General features: G+C 39.9%; 1 protein-coding gene across 4 annotated transcripts in view; it reads left to right on the top strand.

Annotated features, from left to right (window-relative positions):
- Window positions 1-18,367, top strand: part of LOC306658747 (adenosine receptor A3-like) — a 104,269-nt gene that overhangs the window by 43,629 nt on the left and 42,273 nt on the right. For 2 of the 4 annotated variants that reach the window (XR_013763137.1, XR_013763138.1), the window contains one exon: window positions 3,033-3,601. The exons of the other annotated variants lie outside the window; for them this stretch is intronic. The gene's annotated coding sequence lies outside the window, so the exon portion shown is untranslated. Of the gene's footprint in view, window positions 1-3,032; window positions 3,602-18,367 lie in introns of those variants that run through there. 4 annotated transcript variants of the gene reach the window in all.

Raw genomic sequence — 18,367 nt, 5'->3', positions numbered from 1 at the left:
CAGAATTCAGCCTCTGACTCCAGTGACAATCTCAGTCCTTTGTTTCTAGCACAGAGTTTCTAAAACTCTTGGAATTTCCCAAGTGACAGGAGTGTCTTTTGTTATTCATAAGGAGTCCCTTCACCTGCCCCTGAGTTTATGCTAATAAGGCAACTCAGGTTGAAGTCCCTACATAGTATTGGAATAGAGGCTGGTCTCCAGAAGGACCAAATTTTGGTCCCACTCCCTGACCTCCAGGAAGGGGGAGACTGGAAATGGGCTATACAAACTCTTGTACACCAGGATCCAGGGAGCTTCTAGGTTGGTTGAGCACAGTGATGTACTGGGAGGGCAGAATCCTGATACAGTATGGATGCTGTTTGTGCTCTGCCCTATACATCTCTTCCATCTGGCTATTCTTGAGTTGTATCTTTTTTTTGTTTGTTTGTTTTTTTGGTAAACCAGTTAACATAAGCTAAGTGCTTTCCTGAATTTTGTGTCATTCTAGCTGGTGATTGAACCTAAGGGGGAGTCACAGGAACTCAAATTTGTAGGGAGAGGCAGAAGTAAAGATAACTTCAGCATCTAAAGTTGGGGGAAATTTTTTAGGAAGGACCCCCTGAGCTGTTAGTGTCAGAATTGAAATGTTGGACATCTATTTGGTGTTGGAGAATTGAAGAATTGATGTGGAAAATTCCCCTACATTTGGTGTCCAAAAATACCATGCAGAAGTGAAAATACTAGTGCCAAGAGAAGGCACAAAAGAAATAGTTACTCACAGAGTTTGCAATCAACTGGGCCTTCAGATGCTCATGAAAAAAATGCATAATTCAAAACTGTGTGGCTAGGTTCTCAAGAAGTGAGGCAACCTCAGTAAGTCTTGTTTTGACCTCAAAATCCCTTTCAATTTTCAGCATAGTTTCATTCTAGGATTCTTAGGCATGCAGACAGTGGGGTTATAAGAGGGGGAAAAAGGTAAGAGACATCTCCTTGCATCTCACCTGACCTGAGGCTTGGTTTTGAAGCCTGTTCGCGGGAGAGTTTGCCACACTGCTCAGCAGGGTCTTTTTTTTTTTTTTTAATTAAATTTTTTTTGATTTTTACAGACTGCATTTTGATTCATTGTACACAAATGGGGTACAACGTTTCATTTCTATGGTTTACACAATGTAGATTCATACCATTCATGTAATCATACATGACATAGGGTAATACTGTCTGTTTCATTCTATCTTCCCATCCCCCAGCCCCTACCACCCCATTTTGCTCTACACCATTCAAAGTTCCTTCATTCTTCTCTTTCCTCCACCACCCTCCTCATTATATATCATCATTCACTTATCAGAGAAAACATTCGGCTCAGCAGGGTTCTTGGTGTTCGCTCAGAGAACATTTGAAATCCCACACAAAATGCAAGTTAGGTCATCACAGGTTTGTATGTCCACCTAGGATATTAAGAAATTTCCTCTTTCTATACATTTAGGACATAGCACTGAGCAGTTTTCTCCCTAACATTGTACTCTGATTTTTTCCATTTCAGTTAGAAGGAATCCACAGAGCCTTCTGTAAGTGGGAAAGACCATTTCTTGTTAATCAAACCCTTCCAGTGAAACCTTTGAATTTCCATGTCTTGCAAAGACATTTGGGTCACAAATGCCAAAGAACAAGAGTTTTTAGGACTTTGAGCAAGTAGCGCAGCTGCCTGTGCACTCAAGGGTGATTTGAAGATGTCTAGGGAGGCCACCTGGCCAGAAGTACCTCCTTGTCTTAGAGAATGATCCCTTCATGTGGGACTTGGAGACATTCAGGTCTGAGAAGTCCTCTAGAAAGATGATACAGACAATCCTCTAATCCAAGGGGATATTGTCAAAGACACCCCCCCCCCATGAATGTCTGAATCTACTGATCATACTAAGACCTATGTGTCCTATGTTTTTTTCCTATTTATACATAACTGTGATAAAGTTTAATTTATTAATTAGGTATAGTATGTTTGTCGGCTTTCTGTTGCTATGACAAAATATCCCAGAAAATCAGCTTCAAAGGAGGAAGGATTTATTTTGGCTCATGGTTTCAGAAGTTTCAGTTCATGGTCACTTGGATCTGCTACCATGGGCCTGTGGTGACCAGTACACCATGGAAGAAGCATATGATAGAGGAAACTATTCACCTCATGGCAGCCAGGAAGCAAAACAGAGAAATGAAGATATGAAAAACCTGTAGTTCCTCCAGAAAAAGAGTGTATTTAAAGTTGTGGCCAAGGAGGTGTGATTACTGGAGATTAGTGCCATTAAAAGAAATGAAGTACTTTTCAGCAGGACAATAGGAAGGATGCCTAAGGGCATCTCAGGGGTCAGCCAGACCCTGCCCATCAGAGGCTCAAAGGTGTTCATCTAAGAGCCTCCATTAACCTCCTCACCCAGAGCTGCCTAGGGCATTACTTTCATGAGACTCGCCAGGCACTCCGAAGCCACCGCATGGTTCAAGTGGGCTTGGATACTGCTTGAGATGGTGGAAAACCTTGGTGTCATCCATATGATGCTAGTTTTGCAAGCATGCAGAATTCAAGAATTGCCGAGTCCTGGAGGCTTCACCAAGATTTCAAAGGAAAGTCTGGCAGTCCAGGCAATGTGTGGCAGGGTTGGAGTCCCTGAGAGCAGCCTCAGAGAGGGTGAAGTGTGAAGTTTTGAGGGTGATGCCCAAGCTGCAATGGAGACCACAGGAATTTAGAGATGCCAGGAATGCAGTGCACCTGCCAAGGGAAACTGCAGGCAGTGAGCAGAGCCAGATTAAGAGAATGGCCATGTGGGCTGCAGCTAGTAAGACTACAGGGGCAGGGCTACATAAGCCCTTAGAGACCCACATCCCATAACTGCATGCCCTAGACACTGGACATACAGTTATAGAATTTTAATGTTTGCCCTGCTGGTTTTGAGTCTGGCTTTAGTCTGATTCCCCCTTACTGTTTTTCTATTCCTTCCTTTATGAATGGTAATGTTGATCCTGTGCCGTTGTATTTTTTAAGTACGTAACTTATTTTCATGTTTTTACAGGGACTTACAGCTAAGAGTTTACCTTGGATCTCAGAGAATACTTTGGACTTGGACTTTTGAGCAATGATGGAAATGTTGACACTCCTATGACTCTTGGAAGTGGACTAAATGCATTTTGCATTGTGAGGACACAAGCCTTTGGAGGTCATTGGAGGAATGTAATAGTTTTTATCTATAATGTTTCCCAAAGTCTCATGTTGAAAGGCTTGGTTGCCAGTCCATGGTACTATTAGAAGATGATAGAAATTTTAGGAGGTGAAACCTAATGGAAGAAAGTGAGATCTCTGGGAGCTTGTCCTTGAAGGGGAATGGAACCCTGCTCCCTCCCTTTCTCTTTGCTTCTTGGCCACTATGATGTGAGAAGCTTTGCTCTACCATCACATTCTGCTTTGCCATAGAAGACAAGTGTCCACGAACTAAAACCTCTGAAATGTGAGTCAAAATAAATCTTTCCTTTTTACAAGTTGATCATCTCAGGAATTTTGTCACAATCATGGAAACCTGTCTGCACATTAAGAGATTAACAATGATAATTAATAACAAAACAACAATTATATCAATATACTATAATAAACATTGCTTAGAACTTATAAATTGCTTATTTCTGGAATTTTCCACTAAATATTTTCAGATTGCAGTCGACCTCAGGTAATTGAAACTTTAGAAAGCAAAACTGCAGATAAGAAGTAGCTAATAGAGCTTAGATCCTAGAATCACTCAGTTAGAAGGGAGAGTGGGAATAATGGAGCCCCTTCCCTTTAGTTTGTCATTCAGAGCAGGATTTTATTTACCTGGGATCTTGTACTCAAGCTATTTCTAAATATTGCCAGTACTTTTTCAGCATCACGAAGTGACCTCCTTAATCCATGAACAGAGAGTCATTGGCTAGCTGTGAATATGACTCTTGGGGATGACTCTTGAGAGTCTTTGAGGGGCTAAGGAAGAAGGAAGAAGGAGTAGGATCCAAGAGATGAGAGGACACTAACCACATTTCTTGGATTTTCCCCGGAAATATGGAAGGAGAGGCACAGTAATACCTCATTGCTCTTGGATATTCTGCCGAGGGGAAATTGACCATATTCATTTAGAGGTCTTTCTTAGTCAGGACAGGATACTATAACCAAATACCAGATTGGTGAAACAACACGAATTTGTTTTCTTACAGTTCTTGGGGCTGGGTGTTTAACATCAAGGTGCCTGAAAAGTTTGGTTTCTGGTGAAGACTTTTCCTGACTGTAGATAGCTGCCTTCCCTCTATGGATATGTCCTTCACATGGTCTTTTCTCCGTGCCCTGCAGATGAATGGAGAAAGAGAGGGGAAGGAAAGGAAAGAGGGGAGGAAGAAAGAGACCAACAGAGAGACAGGAGTTTGTCTGGTATTTCTTCCTCTTCTTTCAATAGGTAGCAGATCAGTTGAATCAGGGTCTCACCTTTATAACCTTATCTAACCTTAACTCTAACGGTTTTATCTCTAAATACAGTCACATTGGGTGTTAAGGCTTCAAATATGAATCTGAAGGGACACAGTTCAGCCCATGATAGGGTTATCATTTTACTCTGGGGAGAATCTCAAGTTATTAGTAAGCAGTTCATCTTGGTCCTGACATGACTTAGCAAGAACTAAATTTGCCATTCAATTCATTTCTATTTTTTTAGCTGATAATGTTCCCAGCTTCATGGGGCAGGAAATATTACCCCGAAGGTATTTTCTGTATATTGTTCAAGTAAGTCATAGATCTTACACCTCCCCCCAGTGTCACATACCCCAGGAAGATATCAAAGCCATGGTTCCCGTCAGGTAATTGAGTGCCCTTTCTCCCTGCACCCATAATTCTGTGAATAGATGAAGTACTTACTAATAGCTTGAGATTCTCCCCAGAGTAAAATAATAACCCGATCATGGACTGAACTCTGTCCCTTCCAGTTTATTATTTGAACCCTTAACACCCAATGTGACTGTATTTAGAGACAGAACCTTGTGCTTGCATTCATAATGTTCTTCTGCAATAATCTTATCTATGTCTTCCTCCACGTGGTGGACTTCTTGAGGGCAGAGCCTACATCTGGTCTCATGCACATTTATATTCCCAGTACCCTGCTCAGTGCCCATACCCTCTATATATTTGACACACGTTTGATGGATGGAAACAAACAACCTCCTACAACTATTTCTACGGAGGCAGATTTACCATGAAGCTAATGAAGCTTGATTTTCAAGGACCTTCATTAAAGGACATTCATTTGTCTGGATGCCTAGAGACTTCATAGTTTAGTATTCTTTTCCATAAAGAGACATCCCCTCACACATACCAAAAAAGCAAAAAAATCAAATCCCAAATCAATTAGTGATTTTAGGTTCTACAAAACTATGCCTCTGGGTTGCTGAGGAGAGGTGTGGTTGTCTGCTATGTTTAATATTTCTTGTTTGCCACTGGGGTGGGGGGTGCACCTCAAATTCATTTCACCTTCCCTGAGACTATTTCTGAGAGATACAATCTTGTCACTCAGTCATCCTTTGATAAAAGGAAATGGAAATGCTGGAGCTGTGTGCCTGGCAGCATGGAATACACTGACTTCCCGAAGTCACATTCATTAAAGGCAAAGCAAGATGTACCAGTGTGATTCCAGGAAAGCATTCTTCCCACCAATTATTACTCATAATCTTTAGGGAGGTGGGAAGGTCAGCTCTTTTACCATGTCCCTTTAGGAGCCCAGTCATTGCCTGAGCTCTTGACTTGGAGGGTCACTTGTTCCCCTAAGCCTGAAACATTAGGGACTGCTCTCTGAGTCACAATGAATGTTTTTCAAACTTGCTCCAAGGCAAGTGTAGCCATCCTGATCTCTCCTTCATATCTCATGTTAGCCCACTTCTCTCTTCTCCTGGGTCACTCTCTTGGACTTTTGCCTTATTTTCGCACCCAGCACTAGATGGTCTTCTTCCTTCCATTCTTGCCCATCTTCAATTCATGCTCCACATGAGAGCCAGAGTGATCTTTTCAACATTGCAGTGGATTGGGTAACTCTTGTGCTTGAATCCCTTGTGTTATGTTTTGGATACATGATAGACAATGCAGGAATGTTAGGAGGTGAATGATTAGATTATGAGAATTGTAACCTAATCAGTGGATTAATCCATTTGTTGGATTAAAAATTTAAAAGACTTTGATTCTGGGTGATAACTGCGAGCTGACAGGCACAGTGGGAGGAAGTCGTCACTGGGGGTGTACCTTTGGGGATTACATCTTGTCCCCTGGCTCTCTGCTCACTTTTTCTGCTCCATGAGCTGAGCAGCTTTCCTCCACTATGCCCTTCTGCCATGATATTTTGTCTCACCTCAGGCCCAGAGCACCGGAGTGCGCCAACCATGGGTTGAGATCTCTGAAACCACTGAGCCCAAAATAAACTTTTTCAGGTATTTTGGTCACAGTAACAAAAGGAAGACTGACACACTTTGGTAGCTGTCCATTATACTCAAGACAAAATTCAGATTCTGTTGTATTCTATTCAGACCCAGTTGCTGTTTGACCTTCCTTATCTCCCTCCTTGCTGGCACTTCAGGATGCATCCTTCTGAGCACCTCTCATTCTTCAAAGGTGCTGTGGTGCTAGGCTTTCTCTGCCTTCTGGACTTTGGCATGGGTAGATTTCTGATTCATCTCTTCCATTATCAGTTTAGATTAGTTTTGTCCAATAGAAATATGAGAGGCACATATTTTTTTAATTGTAATTTTCTAGTAGCCACATTTTATAAGGTAAAAAGTTCATGAGCAGTACAAAACAGCAATAATATCTCCACAAAACAATGGCAAAAGTAGACGTAGTCCTACCCAAACTGCAAGTGTGAGATTGTGTTTAATGAAAAATATTTCACATTGCTTAATATTTAAGTTAAGTAATAGTAAAAATTCACCTCCTCATTCAGATTAGTCACATTTCACATCCTAAACAACCCCATTGGGCTGGTGGCCACCTCACTGAATAGCCCAGATTTAGACATCAGCTTTCTTCGACATTCACTCATTATTTTACTATGATATTCTGTGCTTAGCCTGATCACAGTACTTATTATACTGTGATATAGTTGCCTGCTTGTCTTTGTTTTTCATTAGACTCTGAACTTCTTGACAATGAAGACTTTGTCTAATTCATCTCTGCATCGTCAGCACCCAACAATTCTGGCCTAAAATAATTGCTTGGTTTGTTTGTTTGAGTGAGTTTGAATGCCTGAACAACAACAATCCTCTACAGACCTACAAGGCACTACAAAATCTGGTCCCTCACTCACACTGACATCATCTCTTCCACACTCCCCTTTGTTCATCTGTTTTGACCACACTGACCTCCTTATCATTCTTGGAATAACCTAAGTATGAGCTAACCCCAGGGCCTTTGCACTGTGTTCTCTGTTCCTGGGAAGCCCTTGGCCAGTTGGCTTTGCTTACTCCCTACTGCTTTTAGGTAGCTCTTTAAAGCTGGCTCCCCTGACCAACTGTTTGAAAACAGACCCCATTCCATCAGTCATTTTCTAACTCTTTAACTTTACTCCTTTTCATCAGAAAGCCCATTACCACTTGGCATGTTATTTAGTTAACCTGAATTTCCCGCTAGAATACAAGTTTCTTGAGAGCAAGCAGGTTTTTTTCCTGTGGCAATATATTCTCCAAACTTAGAATAGTCCCTGGCACCCAATATGTGCTCAAAAAATTTTTTTTATTGACTGTAAGACAGACTATCCTCAGAGGGAAGCCTAGGGAAAGGAAAAAGACAAGATACTCAAAATCAGAGTTCCAGAAATTTCTAGTTTTCTTCCATTTCAAGTTTTATAGTCCAAGTGGCTTGGGAAGTCGCCCAACAAACAGTTTTTCGTTGGTACAAACATTGCTGCCAGAGAAAAAGGATAATCACGAATTTTAGAAGCTTGAGACTTTAGAGTATGTCCAGTTCTCTGTCCTTACAACCAGGGGATCCCTGATTCTCTGGAGGGAGAAGGGTTGGATGGACGGAATGTGGATGATGGAATGTTCCATGGCAGTTAGTGAAGACTACCAGTTGGACAGATAGGAAGGACTCCTTTAGGACCCACTGAGCAGAAGGGACCAGGTAAGAAAGCTGTCAAGAAGCCATACTGTTCAAGTCCTGAGTGGCATTGAGGTGTAGCAGAAAACTTAGGACCCAGGAGGCAAAGATTGCAAACTGACGGGTTGGTGATGTGGGGCAAGCTACTGAATCAATGCTTTGTCCCCACTTGCAAAATAGAGATGATTTGTATTTCACAGGGTTGTTTGAAGATGACTTGACATAATGTATGTGAAAGTGCTCTGGGACTTTGACAAACAAATTATTAGCTCTGGAGGTATTTGCCCATGAGTTAGCTCTCTTGTCTGCCCACCCTACACCTTTAATCATTGAATTTACTGATTGCATTACAACCCCAGGGCTCTGTAAACTTTATTTTGTTTTAAAACTCAGGCCCTTTCCTCCTAAACATCCCTCAAGGTTAAGCAAATCAAATCTCAATCTGGCCTAAGGGAATCTTCGTAATTTGTGATTTAAAAAGTCCTATCTTGGTATTTCCATAAATACTGTTTTCCACTCATTTTATTTGTGAACGTCTTATCCTCTCAGAGAAATGTAGTCTGCTTGATATGAGCAGAGACTTCTTGCTTCGTTCAGTACTAGGTTTAAAGCTTGACTTTGCTTCTTATTTGTGGTCCAGAACTTTAGACAGGTTACTTAATGTCTTTAAGTATTAGTCTTATCCATGATATTACCATGATAATAATACCCTTTGCAAAGCGTACTTGTGAAAATGAAAAAAGATAATTCATCTAAAGTTTTTAACCCATTACCTAGTACAAGGTAAGGAACTGATGAATTGTACCTTATTAACTGTAATTACCAGCATAAGACTAGGTACATACTAGAAATGGGTTTTCTCAAAATACCTGATTGGGAACTGGGAATAAAGTAAACAAAGCAGAATAACTCCAGGCCAAACTTAGCTTTAGTGTCCTAGTCTATGAATAGAAACAGAAAGGTTTAAGGCTTCCTGACCCAGGCAGAGACTTAAACAGCAATAAAAGGTAAAATATTTTTTTGAGTTGACAACTGATAAATCTCATTTGAATTATGACAGGCAGAGGAAGGGATTATTAACAACATTAGTCTTGAAATGTTGATCAGATTGTTGTGACACATAGGTTTGGGGCAGCATAACCCAGTGTTCTAGGACATTTCCCAATTTCAATTATTTTCTTCCATTTTCAGACCAGGTATCTTGATTTTTATTCAAAAAATCTGATGGACACAAATGTAGGTGTATTACTGTACATCACTAGAAATTACTAGCACTGTATTTATTGGGTTAGTATTTATTTAATTTAGCCACAGCATCAATAGTTTTTAAACACCTGCTGGTCTTTGTGCTGGGTTCCAGGGGTCAAAGGTGAGGCACAGTTCTCAACCTCACATCTTGGTTGGAGAGGTGGACACATGAACATATGCACTGAAATGCAGAATGTGCTTTTTCAAGGGAATGTACAAAATGGTATGGTGCATGGAAGGTGGGAACGGTGGGGAGAAGTGGTAGAATCAGAAAGAAATTCACAGAAAAAATATTGAGGAACTGCTAAGATTTTACAATGTCCATAGGAAAAGATCATCTCATGGAGCGGAAATGGCACACAGACCTGGAGGCATATGTGTTGTCACTGAATCACAGAGGGGGGTGGCTGTCAGGGAACAAGACCAAAAAATTAATTTGTGTTCAGACTGTGGAGCACCTTGAATTCTCTCTTAAGCAGAACTTTACTCAGAAGGCACCATGAAAATCTTGAAGGAGTGAAACTAGGGGTGACATGATTCAAGGGTGGTTTTTGTAGCAATGGGGAGGAGAATGGAGTGGGGAAAGACCAGGAACAGGAAGAGCCTTGAGAGGAATATGGAAAATGTCTGGGCCACAGATAATTGATCTCAAATTAAGACAATAGCCATGGGAGAAATAGAGAAAGGGAATCAATTTTAGAGACATTTCTGATAGAATTACTCAACTCAGGGCCCTCTTCAAATTACATATGGGCGAGAGCCTGTTTTCAAGACAGACTTCCATAAATGAGAGGAGATTCACAAAAAATTAAACAAAAAAAATTAGACAGTAGTGAGCAGAGGAGAGAATAACAATGGCCTTTGATGGGTCATCTGCTGTCGTTGACCTAAACATGTAACCTTGATGTGAGTTTATGACCTCTATACCACCTTCCCTCTTTCCCCCAACACACACATGCATACAATCCACTTCTCTGCCAGATGGAAAATTACTAATGGTGGCCAGTTGGTCACCAGATCATCCATCCAAAGTTAACGACTGGATAGGAAGGACCTCTGAAAACCAAAGTCCTATTATTTTCTTGTTTGGGATGTGGAGCTCTTTCATCCTTGTTCACAGGACACATGGCAAAGCTCAGCATAATTTGGGATGGGCACTTGGAAGGCGATAGTGCTTTAACCTGACTTCTGGACCACTCAGAGATCCAGTGAGGTTTTTATAGGAGGAGCAAGGAGGTGGAGCTTTATTGGGTCAAGAGTTCTGAGGCATGGCCTGACAAAGGTTTGGAAAGATGGAGGCAAATTGGCTGGATACTGTACATTTGCTCTGTCTCCAAAGCAACCAATTCATTCTGTTCTGCACAATTCATTTATTCAAGTGTTTGTTGAGAACCTACTGAGTATCAGCACCTGCCCCAGGTTCTAGGAATATGGAAAATAATAAGTGAAACTATCACCATCAACTTCTGCCCTCATTCTCTTTGTTAGTTCACCTGTAAGTCTGGTATGACAAGACTGGGCTTTGGTGGGGATGGGGGTGGCCTCTTTTATGAGCCTCATGTGTTTAAGTGTGTTGAGAGAATGAGCAGCAATTTTGTCAGCCTCATCCATTAAATTGTAATCTCTAAATCCACAGCACCTAGCCCCTTGTCCAGCACATAAGAAATGCTCAGTAAAAGAGCATTCTAAATATTAGTTTAATTGTTGACTAAAATATTTCCTTCCTTTTGCTTTTTGAATCTATTTTACTTGCAATTTTTCTCACTTCTTAATTGATGCACTCTAATTTTCTTTTTTTCTTGCTACTATGGGCAATTATGTACCTATCCCTCTAAATACTTATTTAGGTTGCCAGGTGCCATGGTGTATGCTTGTAATTCCAGCATCTCTAGAGGCTGAGGCAGGAGGATCATGAGTTCAAAGCCAGTCTCAGCAATTTGGCAAGGACCTAAGCAACTTAGTGAGACCCTGTCTCTAAATAAAATATTAAGAAGGGCTGTGACTCAGGTCAATCCCCAGTTTAAAAAAAAAAAAAAAAAAAAAAAGAGAGAGAGAGAGAAAAGAAAAATAAAACATTAAAAAAAAAAAGTACTACCTAGTTGCATCTTATGAGTTATGCTTCATCTTGGTTTTTGTGGTGCTGGGATGGAACCCGGGGCATTGGGCCTGTTAGACAGGTGCACCACCACTGAGTCACACCCCCAGTCCTGCCTCCCACAAGTCTTGATGTTATTTTCATCATTTACCGTTGAAGTCTAAATGCTTTGATATTCAGAATTTCAAATATATGATTTAAAAATTATCATTTAAGCTGATGTAGAATTGTTGCATTACATTCAGAGAATTTGATCTGCATTGAACGGATTATTTTAAATATATTATGACATAATTTATGATCTAGTATAGGCTTAGTTTTTTTTTTTTCGATTTTTGTAAAACTATACTCTTCCTTTGCTGGAAGTACGTTTTATATATAGTCAGCTTGATTCAGCTTATGATGTTTAAATAATCCCTTATTGCTATTTTGATAATAGCTGTTCCATCAGTTAATGAAAGAAATAAATTTATCAATTTTTTTGTAATTCCATCATTGTTTATATAGTTTGAAACTGTTTTATTAGGTACAAAAGAGTTTAGAAGTTTCTATCTGGGAAATGGAAATGATGATTATGTAGTGGTCCATTTATTTTAGTAATATTTTCATCAGATATTAATATAGCTATACCAGTTTTCATGTACTTAGAATAATCCCCCCCCCCCCTTTTCTTTTCTGTTCTGGGATCTGAACCCAGGGCTTTGCACATTCTTGGTAATTGCTGTATCATTGAGCTACACCCTCAGCCCAACGTTGCCATTTAAGTTCCACCCTTTGTTTGTCTTGTGTTTTGAGAGTTTATCTTGTAAATAGCAAATAAAGTGGATTTTAAAAAATACTTTAAAATATTCATTCCATATTGACATTTTGTGTGTGTGTTGCTGGAGATTAAGTCCAGGGCTTCATGCATGGCAGACAAATACTTTGCCAGAGAGCAATGCCCAGGCCCTGTATTGACTTTGTGTGTGTGTGTGTGTGTGTGTGTGTGTGTGTGTGTGTGTGTGTGTGTTGGTGCTGGGGATTGAGTTCAGGGTGCTGAGCATGCTAGGCAAGCACTCTACCACTGAGCACATCCCCAACCTCTGTATTGACTTTGAACCCAGAGTTGTGTCTGTTTATTGTAATTAGTGAAATATTAGATTCTTTTCTATTATCTCAATTTAAACTTTCTGTTGTTTTCCCTCCTTTTTACTAATGGATTTTGTTGGTTTTGAGTTGAAGAAGTTTCAGACATATTCTTGTTATTCCTTATCAGACAGATGATTTGCAAACATTTTCTGCCATTCTCTGTGGGTTGGTTGCCTTTTCAATCTGTTGATAGTCTTTCCTGATGCACAACCACTTTACATTTTGGCACAGTTCAATGTATCTATATTTTCTTTTGTCACTTGTGCTTTCTGGGTCATATCCAAGAAATTGTTACCAAATCCAATGTCATGAAGATTTTCTGTTATTTTCTCTAAGAGTTTTTTTTTTTTTTTTTGGACTGGGTGCTGTGAACTTTATTGATGATATGTGACAGTAGGGCTACCTAAGGCCCTTTCCTTCTTCAGGGGTTCTGGGATGGAAATTGGGAGGAAGGGAGATTCTCAGTATATTAAGGGACTGAGTTAGGGGCAGGGACTCCTTATCACTGAGGGCCTCTCCCTTCCTTTGTGTTCTTGCTCGGGCAGGTGGTCCAGGGGCTCTTACTCCTTAGAGGCCAGATGGACCATAACGTCACCACCCAGCTGTAGCCAAATTCATTGTCATACCAGTAAACAATCTTAACAAAGTGGTCATTGAGGGCCATGCCAGCCCCAGCACTGAAAGACACAGGAGAGAACCTGGTCCTCCATGTAGCCCAGAATGCCCATGAGGGGGCCCTCCTGGGACATGTTTCAGCACCTTCTTGATGCCATCCCTGGTCTTCTGAGTAGCAGTGATGGAATGGACTGTGGTCATGAGTCCTTCCACAATGCCACAGTTGTCACGGATGACCTTGACCAGGGGGACTGAGCAGTTGGTGGTGCAGGAGGCATTGCTGACGCTCTTGAGAGCGTTGTCATACTTCTCATGGTTCATACCCATCACTAACATGGGGGCATCAGCAGAAAGGGCAGAGACGATGATGTTTTTGGCATTGCCCTTCAAATGAGTCCCAGCTTTCTCCATGTAGTGAGGACACCAGGGGACCCACAGCATACTCAGCACCAGCACCACCCCGCTTGCTGTGGGCGGGATCTCGCTCCTGAAAGCTGAGATGGACTTTCCGTCGATGACCAGCTCCCCGTTCTCAGCCTTGACTGTGCCATGGAATTTACCATGGGTGGAATCACACTGGAGCATGTAGACCATGTAGTTGAGGTCAGTGGATGGCCACAATAGCCACTTTGCCTGTGTTGAATGCTCCCTGGTGACCATGTGTGTCTCAGGAACACTGCTGGCACTGCACAAGATGAGAAGACGAGGGGCAGAGAGTTTGTAAGAATGTTAAAGGTTTAGCTCTTGTGTTTAGGAGTCTGATCCATTTTGAGTTGATTTTTGTATATGGCATAAGGCAAGGGCCTAATATCATTCTTGTGATATAATTATTGAGTTCCCAACCCCATTTATTGAAGAGACCATTACTTCTTTGAATATTGCCTCCCATTCATCTTTTCTCATCCTTTTAGAAAACTGAATAGATTAGCTCTTGCACTCATCCTCCATGTTTTTGAATCTTTCTTAAATTCCACTTATTTCTCTAAATTGAATTCTGTAGAATTTCTTCAGCTCTGTTTTTCAATTTCCTAAATCTTCTGGTCAGTCTACTATTTAACGTGTCCAATTGTTGGGTTTTGGGTTTTTCTTTTCTTGTTCCTTTTTTTTTTTTTTTTTGGTCCTGGGAATCAAACACAGGGTTTTAGGCATGTTAGACAAGTGCTCTACCACTGATCTACATCCCCAGCCCTGTCCATTAAATTTTCAATTCAATTATTATGTTTTTTCTATTTATATATCTATTTACTTCTTTCCGACATATATCTTGTTGCCTTTAATAGTCTCTATTTTTTCTCAGAATTTTCAATTAGTTCTTTTACTTTAAACATATTACGCATACTTACTTAATATTCCATGGGCATTTAAAGTCTTTGCAGGTCGTTAACTCCTCTACATGTTATTCTGCTGTCTCTCATTTAGGGAATGTTGTGTGCTCATATATTTAGTGATTTTTGATTGTGGACTAACATTCTTCGGAACTTTATGAGAATTCTTAGAAGCCTGAATAGACAGAGTTCGTGTTTACTTTTGCAACATGTATTAGGCACAACCCACAAGGGGCCACTTTGAACAAAAATTTTGACTTGGGAATTTTGGAACATAAAGGAAATCTGAATTCAGGCCCCAATCCTAGTTGAATTCTCACATATGGTTAAAAATTCTTGGGGAAACCTTTTGAACTCTAAACCAAGTGCCAACAAGGTATGAATGATTTTTTCACTATATTCTTTTGAAGCTTATACTTATGTTTCTTTTAACTATTTACTGAGCATGCAATCCTTTGCAAGGATTCATGGATAAATGTTTGGATTTCTAATCTTACTTTTGAATTTGTGTGACTCTGAAACTTACTGTCCTGTCTCCCAGTGGCCATTAAACAAATGCTCTAGATTATCGTGAACCAGCAAGTGTTCTGTGATAGCTACCAGCTTTGGCATTCACTCTCCTCTTTAGATTTGTGCTCTGGTCTCATTTTGACCTTTGAATATTTCCTTTATTTTCTTGACAAACAAAAGACATTTGTTTAATTTTATCTGGTAGTTTCGAGAGATTTATAAGAAAGATTTTTCAGATATGAAATCCTCTGTACTATTACATTCCTCCACAAATCCTCATAGTTCTAAATTCTGTGAAATTTCTAACTTGATCTTCAGTATTTATGTATGTAATATGTATATATAATATATACATATTATATCTATATAATTTTTTTTTTGGTGGGTGTGTAGTACTGGTGATTCAATTCAGGGCATTGTACATGATGCTAGGCAAGTGCTGTACCACTGAGCTACATCCTCAGCCCTTTTACATTTTATTTTGAAATTGGGTCTCACTAAGTTGCTCAGGCTGGTCTCGAACTTTCCATCCTCCTGCCTCAGTCTCCTGAGTAGATGGAATTACAGGCATGTGTCAATATGCCTGACTGAGTACATTCTTTTAATTCTCACATGTTGATGAAATGAGGATTATCATTGTAATTATACCAATTTTAAAGATGAGGAAACAGAGGCACAGAATAGTTAAATAATATGCCCAAGTCACACAGTCAATAAGTGGCAGATATTTGAACCTGAGAACTCCGACTTCAGAGTGTATGCCTAATCACTCCAGTCATTCATATACTCCTCCATCTTATTTACAACCAGAATCGGGAGGCAACGCTCACCTACACGGAGCCGTTAGGAAACAATGTAAGATAATATGTACTCAAACTCTGTATTACGTGGGTAGGTTCTTAGGTGCTACAGATGTTTGTGGAAAAGGAAACAATGAGGAACTTTCTTGTCAGATTTGGACCTGAAATAGGTCTAAAGAAATGAATTTGAATTAAATAAGAAAAAAGGAAAAAGGAAACGATTTTCAAAAGGGGTTCTGGCCAAATGCCAGAAGTAGAAGTGAACATGATAGTGAAAATCCTCTTCATGAAGCAGGTTTCCTTCAAGAAGAAAAAGACATTCAGAGGTATCGGTAGGAAGGAACCTGAAAACCAGATGGGGAAGTCAAGATGTAATAGGTAAAAATGAGATATAAGGAAGATACCTTCGTAGCGGCATACTCTTACAAAGTTATGCGTTACTGTGGAGTCCTAATCTGCAAGCTAAAATGTTAGCCTGTTGAGTGGATATGAAGAAGACATGAGTCTCCTGAGTCAGAGACAACAGACTTTTTTACTCACCACACAGCACACAGTGTGAATGTCAGTTTCACATACATTCCCCTTCCTCCTCAAGTTCCATAGAGGTGATGCAGAATGGATGGCACATAAACCAAGAGTTGAGCAACTTGGGAAACTCAAATCTGTTATAATGGGCTGCATACACACCTGCCTGGCCTTTGCCCTGGAGGAAGAGATCTTTTATTACACTAGACAATAAACAAACCTGTTCTCTGTCCTAGATGGAGATGGTTCAAAAGTAAGTCCACCTGTGCTTCTGTTCATAAGATAGAAAGAAACACGAGAGCCTCGTGAAAAATCGTTTCCTAACAGAAGTCCTCTAAGAAATGGCAATCTGCTTATGAGGTGTTTGGGACATTTCGTGTAAGCTCCACGAAGTAGAGATCTTAATTATTGTCAATCTTGTTCAGTATAATAGTCCCAGAGATAAGTAGTTAATCTCAATAAATGCTTCCTCAACAAATGTTTGCTGAATGCATTTAGTGCCTGACAATTTTTGAGTATTTATTTTGTTCCAGGCCTCACACTAATCACTTATTAAGAATTAACTCACAGGGGAGATAGCTCAGTAGGTACAGTGCTTGCCTTATAAGCACAGGCCCTGGATTCAATCCCCAGCACCAAAAAAAAAAAAAAAAAAAAAAAAAAAAAAAAAAAAATTAACTCTTTTGTTCTTTATAATAATAGACACTTTTATTATTCCATTTAAAGATGGTAAAACTGAGGCATAGAAAATGTTCATTAACTTGCTCCAGGTCACACTTTTAAGAAGTGGTAGAGCTGGATTCAAACGTCAACACACAATTCAAGAACCTGTGTTTTTAACTGGTAGTGATAAGTGGCCTCTTGAGGCCTGTCTGAGAGGTGGTAGTGGTGATGGTAAGAAAAACAGATAAAGGTGCCTTTTAAAGGAATAGTTATTCTGGGCATGGTGTCTGAGAAAAGGGGCAGAATGTCATCTCACTGAAAATAGTGGAGAAAGAGACTTCAAAAGTTAATGTCTCCATAAAAACAACAAAAAATCTGGTAAAGAACAAAAGCAAAAACCTGTCAGAATAAATTTTTTCATATCCCTGAAAAACAGTTGAATGTTTACGGAAAATCAGTGGAGACATTCGAATGCACAGAAACCAGCTGAATCCTGTTGAAGAGCAAGCTTGTGGCATTTTATTTTTATTATTTGTTTGCTTGCTTTTGTAGTACTGGAGATGAAATGCAGGGCCTTGTGCAGTCTAGGTAAGTGCTCTACCACTGAGCTACAGTCCAAACACAGAAACTCTTTGTGTGTTACTGGGGATCAAACCCAAGAGCAGGTGCTAGGCAAACACCCTGCCACTGAGCTATATCCCCACTCTTTGTGGCATTTAACCTGCCTCAGACCTAGCCTGCTTAGCTTCCATCCTAGTACCAGTACTAGAGGGAATATCATGAATGTTACTTGGAAATATTTGTCCTTGGTTGATCTGCCTGGTCACTCCCTAAAGGATCGGTTCAAAAGGCATGATTTATCTTGCTTTATAACTTTCTTTTTTTATTTTTAATTAATTAATTAATTATTTATTTTTTATTAAAATATTTTTTAATATTTTGATTCATTGTACACAAATGGTGTACAACTTTTCCTTTCTGTGGTTGTATACAATGTAGACTCACACCATTCATGCAATCATACATATATATATAGGGTAATACTGTCTGTTTCATTCTACTGTTTTTCCATCCCACCCCCTTCCACCCCTTTTTCCTCTACATCATCCAAAGTTCCTTCATTCTTCACTTCTCCCCATCACCCCCCATCATATATATTGTCATGCACTTATTAGAGAAAATATTCGGCCTTTGGTTTTTTGGGCTTGGCCTATTTCACTTAGCATGATATTTTCCAACTTCATCCATTTACCAGCAAATGCCATAATTTTATTCTTTTTTATGGCTGAGTAATATTCCATTATATATATAATATATATATACACCACAGTTTCTTTATCCATTTGTCAAT

The sequence above is a fragment of the Sciurus vulgaris genome (assembly GCF_902686455.1).
Source record: "Sciurus vulgaris genome assembly, chromosome: 1".
Taxonomy (NCBI): domain Eukaryota; kingdom Metazoa; phylum Chordata; class Mammalia; order Rodentia; family Sciuridae; genus Sciurus; species Sciurus vulgaris.
This window is presented reverse-complemented; position numbering and strand designations above follow the sequence as displayed.